The sequence below is a fragment of the Centruroides sculpturatus genome, unplaced genomic scaffold (assembly GCF_000671375.1).
Source record: "Centruroides sculpturatus isolate CEXI.00-Female unplaced genomic scaffold, Cexi_2.0 scaffold276, whole genome shotgun sequence".
Classification (NCBI taxonomy): domain Eukaryota; kingdom Metazoa; phylum Arthropoda; class Arachnida; order Scorpiones; family Buthidae; genus Centruroides; species Centruroides sculpturatus.
In genome coordinates, this window is record NW_019384509.1 from 81,155 (window position 1) to 88,795 (window position 7,641).

A 7,641-nucleotide genomic window follows, 5' to 3' on the forward strand; every position below is an offset into this window, starting at 1 on the left:
GTCGCTCTTCGAATATTTCTAACTCTTTCCGTTTCTATTGCTTCGTGCGAGAGAAGTTTTAGCAAGTTAAAATTAATAAAATATTTATTAAGATTAACTATCGGGGAAGAACGATTGTCCAATATTTATCATTAAAAATATTAATTATGATTATGTAATTAATGAATTTGCTGAAATTAAAGCCAGAAAAGTTCAATTAAAATAAATCTTATTAAAAATCTATTGTAGTATATTTGTTTTATTATTTTCCCAAAGCAAATAAATTAAGGGGCCTAAATGCAAATTCTTGCACAGGGCACAGAAATGGCTAGTTACGGCTCTGGAAAATCCTTTCCAAAAATTATGGAAAGCGGAAACAGATAGAACAGGTTTTTCTTTTCTTTTATTTAGAATTCTATTTAATTCTTCTATTAAGGCACGCTTCAGAATTTTGAAAATGTATTCATCTGTTTTCTACAAATTTTCCACGATTTTAAAAATTCATAGAAAATTAACGAATTCGATTTTTCAAATTCTGAATCGTACGTCAATAGAAGAATTAAATAGGATTTTAACGAAAAAGTGCTTGATTCTATCCACAGATTATAGTCCCTAATCTGTAGTTTTATCTGCTTCCGTTTCGAGAATTTTTGGAAAAGAATTTTTCCGTAGAAAACCCATTAAATTTTTAACGTCATCTGCTGGAGATTGCTTGCATAACCAGAGAGATTACAATCGGCCATAAATAGAGTTAAAAAAAATTGATTGTATTTCTTATGAAATGAATAACACTTTTTGATTATTATGAATTCATTTCATATTTCATCGAGAATGTATTATGTAAATATAATTAAAAGTTACATAAATGTATAAATATGACCATTATATAAGATTTATTCTATTTCATTTTACTATGTACAGTACTGTATACAGTAGACAAGCTAACTAATTAGTAAGACATACGAATATTTCTTTATGTAAAACAATACAAATTTTATACAAATATAGATAATAATAGAAATCTTTGGTAAAATATAATATTTGTATTGATAGACGTTTAAAGATATTTTCTTTATAAAAGATTTTTAACAAATAAAAAGATGACAGATAAATTATAGTTTTATGATTCAAGTTTATATTAAAAAAAAATGGCATAAAGTTTATATAGGTTTATTTATAATTTATAATATTCTATGAATTTCAAATTTAACACAATGTATAAAATAAAAATTGAAAATTATAAGTTATTTTTATTTTATTTGTTCTTGTTAATTGTGTTATATTCTTCTGATGATAGGCAGGATAGAGCTTTATCCAGACCTATCCTGGCTAAGAATAAATATCGTATTTTTACGAAGTTGCGAGTTTCTTATTGAATGAAAGTTTGTCATTTTAAGAGCAATAGCTATCTTTTATTTTACTTATAAAAGTAGAAACTGCAATTATTTAAATAGTAACGTAAGTTTTATTTCCTTCACGAAAATATATTTTAAGTCAACAGTATCGAGTATGTAGAAGGTTTAAGAATTAATCACTAGATGGCGTAACGTACATTATATTTTGAAAGTTTTAACGACCGTCAAGGAAAAAAAATTTCTCGAATATGAAAATAGTGTGTTTAGACATATTAAATGCATTATAATTATAATATTAAAGCTAGAATAGGCTTAAAGCATTTTACTTAGAAAATAAAGTCTTATTTAGGAACTGAATGGCCATCTCTGATGAGAAACTTCCTAATTATAAAAGGTGATTTTAAAAAGGAAGCTAGAAATTGTTTATGAGTGGACTGTAAGTTGTATGTGGTTATGATATATTTATACATATGAATAATCTTTCCAGTGAATGATTTAACTAAAGTTCTTATTCATCTTGCATACAAATAGATCTTTAGAATATAGATACTGTATAATATGGTATAATTGATTTAGCATAATCGTATTTTTAGTTGATAATTTTATATGACTTTTTGTACATGCATGCAATTTAATTTGAATTGAGCATGATTTATGTAAATTTAGTAATTGTTTTTGACATGTAATTTCTATAGTTTGATTCACTATATAGCTTATTTATTAAAAAATAATCAACTTCCTCTATTTTAATTAAAATAGTATTATTATGGTAAAAGCTACTAATATTGATGATATTTTAAAAGTTCATGAAATTGAACGATATATTTTTATTAATTAATAATTACTTTTGACTGAAAAATTATGCACCTTTTTGGAAAGAAAAGTAATATTTAAATTTTTTAAAATTTATTTTTGATTTATACAAAATTATTAATAATTTAGCTGCTAATATTACTTTTGTAAATGATTTAAGACTAATTTTTAATTGCAAGAACAAAATTTGAAAAATTTAAGTGTTTTATGTTACTGTTTTAAAAAATTGTTTTACCTAAAGGCACATAGTATTAAAAGAAACAACAAGAAGAAAGAGAATTTAAATTATTCTAGATGCTAGTCTATATATAATAATTGAAAATATTTATATTCTATGTAATTTATGAATTATAAATACATAAATATATACTTTATATATCAAAATGTTTCATATAAGTAGATTATTGATATTATGATATTAAATGTATATATAAATAAACTTATGTAAATAAAGCTGAAAACATTATATATACAGTATATATAAATGATACATAAATAAATTTATATCTGTAATTATATTTAACTGTACTGTTATGTAAANAAAAAAAAAATATGATTTTATTCAAAACAACAGTAATAGAAAATTAGAAGAATTTTTTTTAATATAATTAATAAATATTTAGTATATAAATAAAATTTACATCTTAATTAGAGTTAAATTACTAAATAAGAAAGATATAAATCAAAAAGGATCACATAAGCAAATAAATATAATGCATGATTATCATTATACTGTATATTGTCAGAAATATGTTCTATTAGTTAGCAATATCAAGAAATCATAAGCTTTGTATTAAATCGTTATAAAGTACACTGCATTTCTTGCTGCTGACAAAATTAATTGCATTTAAAAAATAATGATGCAAAATTTTTCAATTAATTATTGATATACAGTTTTATTTAAGTATATTTTTCTGAATTAAAAATAATAATTATATAAAATTTTACAAATTTTATATAATTGTTATAATTTAATTTTTGTTTTAAATGGAAATATAAATTAACTTTGTTTTACAAGAAATCATATCTGACTTTCCCAAACAGGTATTATTGTATACATATAAGATACTATACAAACCTAAACTAACATATTGTTTATTCTTTCTAATATTTTGAGTGCAAATTTGAACATATATTTGATGTAAAATATGTATTTGTATATGTATGTAATCAAAAAACATATATTTGATTTTATATTTCGGATATGCTATTTATCTAATTTGTATGTAGTCATGAAGATACTCATAAATGATGGCAAAAAACATTAGAAAGAATAAACAATATGCTGGTCAAGGTTTGTGTAGTACTTATAGAAATTATATCACAACACAAACAATGGGTTACTTGTTATTAAAAATCTGAATTTTTTTATTTGTATAATTATATCAATTTTTGTACAAATGAAGTTAAGAAGTGAAAGTCTACTAATTTGCTTATGTATCAATCTTAAATTTAACCTAATTTTAGTGAAGTGAACAAAGCTCATTTCTTTACACTCAGATATCATTGGATTTAAATAAACTCTTTCAAATCCACTTGATTGATCTCAATTAAATTTGTTATGGATGTCAAGTACAGGTCAATGAATGTTTAAGATATTTGAAATTTTGATGAGATCATGTTCTTGAGGAATATCATAGGAAAACTTTGCCATAGACTTAAGCTGGGATTTAGGATGCTTACAAAGTCACATCAGTTCAGTTCTGTCCACAAGCATGAATGAACACATGTTCAGTTTTTGCATGACATTCCTTGAGTTTTAAACAATTTAACATGGCAGTTGATGTAGTGTTATTGTAATGTATTGGGTTTTGTAAGATGTTTATATTTACATGGCAATTGAATCTAAACTCCAGCTTAAAACTCTATATTTATTTGTATATTTGCAAACATTGCCACTGGCAATGCCAAACAAACTGAAAAGCTTTTATATATGAACTAAATTAATTTATTCTGAAGCAAAGTTTGAAAGGAATCAAGTTTCCAAAATCAGCCACTAAATCAGATATATGTTGCTTATATTTTGAAACAAACTGAATAAACTGTATATTTATGTATAATTAATTCTTGCTCAGAGTTTTCAGGCATTGAAAACAACAAATATAATTTTAGATTCAATAGAGAGGTTGCGGCCGACATTTTCATCAGGAAAACGTGTACGTCGAATGTTCAGTGCTGCATTCCCGTAAGCCTAGAAGTTTGACAATGGAGTTTGGAACGTCAACCATGATTCCACTGACATTCCAAATGCCATTTGTCAAACTTCTAGGCTTACAGGAATGCAGCGCTGAACGTCCAACGTACATGTTTTTCCGATGAAAACGTTAGCCGCAACCTCTCTAATAATTTCAGATAATTCAGTTGTTATACCCAAAATAATATTGACATGTTCTGTTTGAAAATAGTTTCCAATAAAAGAAAAAGCCATCTATACCAATCATTGTCACTATGTATTTTATTTGTAAATTTATTTTAGTTTCTATTTATTGATGATAAATTAAGTTTTCAAGATTTTATTTTCTTGTAATAATTAGTGACATACTGTAGTGTGGATGACATAAAAATCCATAAATAAAATATATTTGTGTTCATGATAGGATTTTCAAGTACAGTGGAACCTCGGTATATGTCTGCTTTAGAATACGTCCAATTCGGAATACGTCCTGTTTGGACGAAACAAATTTTGCTCGGTATACGACTTAATTATATGTGCCATCTATCAACAAGTAGCACTATTGGTGTACTACACTAGATTAGACATTCGTGGTGCTACGGTTTATAACTTTGTTAAATTTCTTCTGATTTTAATTTGTAAGTAACATTTTATTATTTTTATTAATCATGAATTGCAAAAGGGCAACAGAAAAAGTAAAAAAATGACTAGAATCGCAACGGAACTGAAAAAAGAGATTGTTGAGAAATATGAAGTTGGCATGCGTGTTCGAGATTTAACTGTTGCATACCGTATTCCGAGAACGACGATATCGACAGTCGTGAAAAATAAAAACATTATTAAATTTGCTAACGTTGCAAAAGGGGTTAAATCAATTTCTAAACAGAGATCAAAGACATTAGATCATGTACAGAAATTGCTTTTGCTTTGGATAACTGAAAAACAGTGTGCCGGCAACAGTGTATCGGAAGAAATTATTATACGTCCTATTCGGTATAAGTCCAAACACCAGGAACGGATTAAGGTCGTATATAATGTTGCATCCAAATATGATTTTCCTTCAGAATATTACGACGACATGTGAGATTTTTATTTTAGATCATTTCTGAAATAAAATTTTTTTGTAGTTATTGATAATATGAATTATGCCAACAGTGTGGCTGTCCGTATTAATTTCTTAGTTTTTTAATGGAAGTGCGAGAGATGTGATATATGGGATTTATTTCATCTCGATAAGGATGTTTCTGAATTTTGTGGAAACATTGGCTATCTAAAATAATAATATAGGTGATTGGATAAACAACATATGAAATGAAATTAAATATCTGTAATATTTTATAAAATGAAGGCAAATAATATGAGAAACAGACTTTCAAAGACATATCAATTTTCTATATTGTTTTTATATATTGAGAAAACAATGTGTTCTTTCTGAATAATTTTGAAATTCAAAGCATGATATTACATAAAAGTTTAAATATAACATTAAAATGTATCATTTTTAGCATGGTAATATATTAAAATATAATTTTATAANAGTAACTTATATAAAAACAGACTTGACTGCCGTCAGGAAGAGAGAGATTTATTCTAATATACAACTTAATGGTAAGCCATTTGTAAGGATTCAAGAAGAAATTTTTGTCCTCCTCTTTAATAATTTTTTCTGTGAACTGAACATTTTCAGGAAAACCACCATTCTATTTTCTGTTATTTTCTCTTCCTAGTATTTGATTGTAATAATTTTCTTTTTCATATAGTCAAAATTTTTTTGTGGATTATTAATATAATTTAAATTCAAAATTTTTTTTTACTGTGTAATTGCTATTAATATCAACATGCATAATAATAATATTAACATAAAGTGGTGCACCCATGGAGGCCAAGACCATAAAGTTGGGTTACCCTGGCTATCTCCAAAGAAAAAGAAAAACAAACAGTAGAAAATTTTCTAAAAATCTTTATCTTATTAAAATTCATTTTTTTATTTATATTCTGTGGTGTATTCTATTTCTATACTAATTATGGATTAGTACAGTGGCATGCCGTCATTAGAAGCGGTGGAAGCGCCGCTTCCCTTGTGTTTTATAAAAAATAAATACATATTAATTTTAATTATATGAAAATAATCGCACAATATTTTATTATAACTGCATTATGTATCTTATTACAAATTTCTATACTACACGTGAAAAAAAATTAAGATTGCTATTGTATTTTTGAATATTAGTGGCGGAGTGGAATCTCTGTATTGTCAGATTCCAAAAAGCCAGATTTGCGCATGCGCTTTACAGAGCACCAACCTCACCCGGTTTAGCTGGTGGAAGCCTACGACCTTGGGTTGATGCTTGGGTCGATAACGCTTCCAATTCTATCTGGGACCAGTTCTGGGCTGTTAGCCACCCGCCCACTAGATATTTGGCCGATTACGTGAATAACGAGTAGATTTATAACTTAACCCAATCGATAAGAATTTACTGGTATGTTTTTACGATAGTTCTGTATAGTTGACAGGAGTTTAAAAAATCCATTAAAATATTTGATATTTTTATTCCACTTTCCGATTTTATATTACTCACAGATGTCGATGTTAAACCGGTGATATTAGGATTTCGTATATCCCATCTTTAAGGGGATGTAGAAAAAAATGTGTATAATTCTTGTATAATGTTAAAAAATTAACCGTTACTTCGACAGCGTCATTTACAACTAAATTTAATGAATGAGAGAGACGCACGAGATACAGAAAAAGCTCTATAATTTATTTTCCTTAAATTTAGGATTTATGTATCCATTTGTCATAAAAATTTGTCTTTCCACTTTTTTCCCGAGACTACAAATATTCAAGTACAAAGTAACTGGTTTCGACTTATTTCTACTTAAGAAGTAGTTAAATAATTAAGCGATTAGGGAATTGGGAACGTAAACAAAACCCTGACGAAAGAGCCAGAATATTACTTAAACAAAAGCTTAACCGAACCAATCTATAGCCGAGTACAGTGGGGACTGATTTCTTCTAATACTGTGTTAGATGTAATAAAGACAGAAATTTTTCCAGTTCGATGAGAGTGACCGAAAATTTGTAAATTTTTGAAATTTCTGAGGATACTTGGTGCTAAAACGAATTAGTTAGAAAACAAATGACTATTAAGTTTAACATATTTAGACTTTTACAGCTATGGTGAGAAACGTTTAAAATTTACAAGAACCCTGTCGCGTCTTTTGAGGTATATTAGTGATGCGACAAAAGAAACATTTGACATTGCCAAATCCCGAGGGTATCGGCACCCTCGGGATTTGGCAGCCCGCGTGCATGTACAG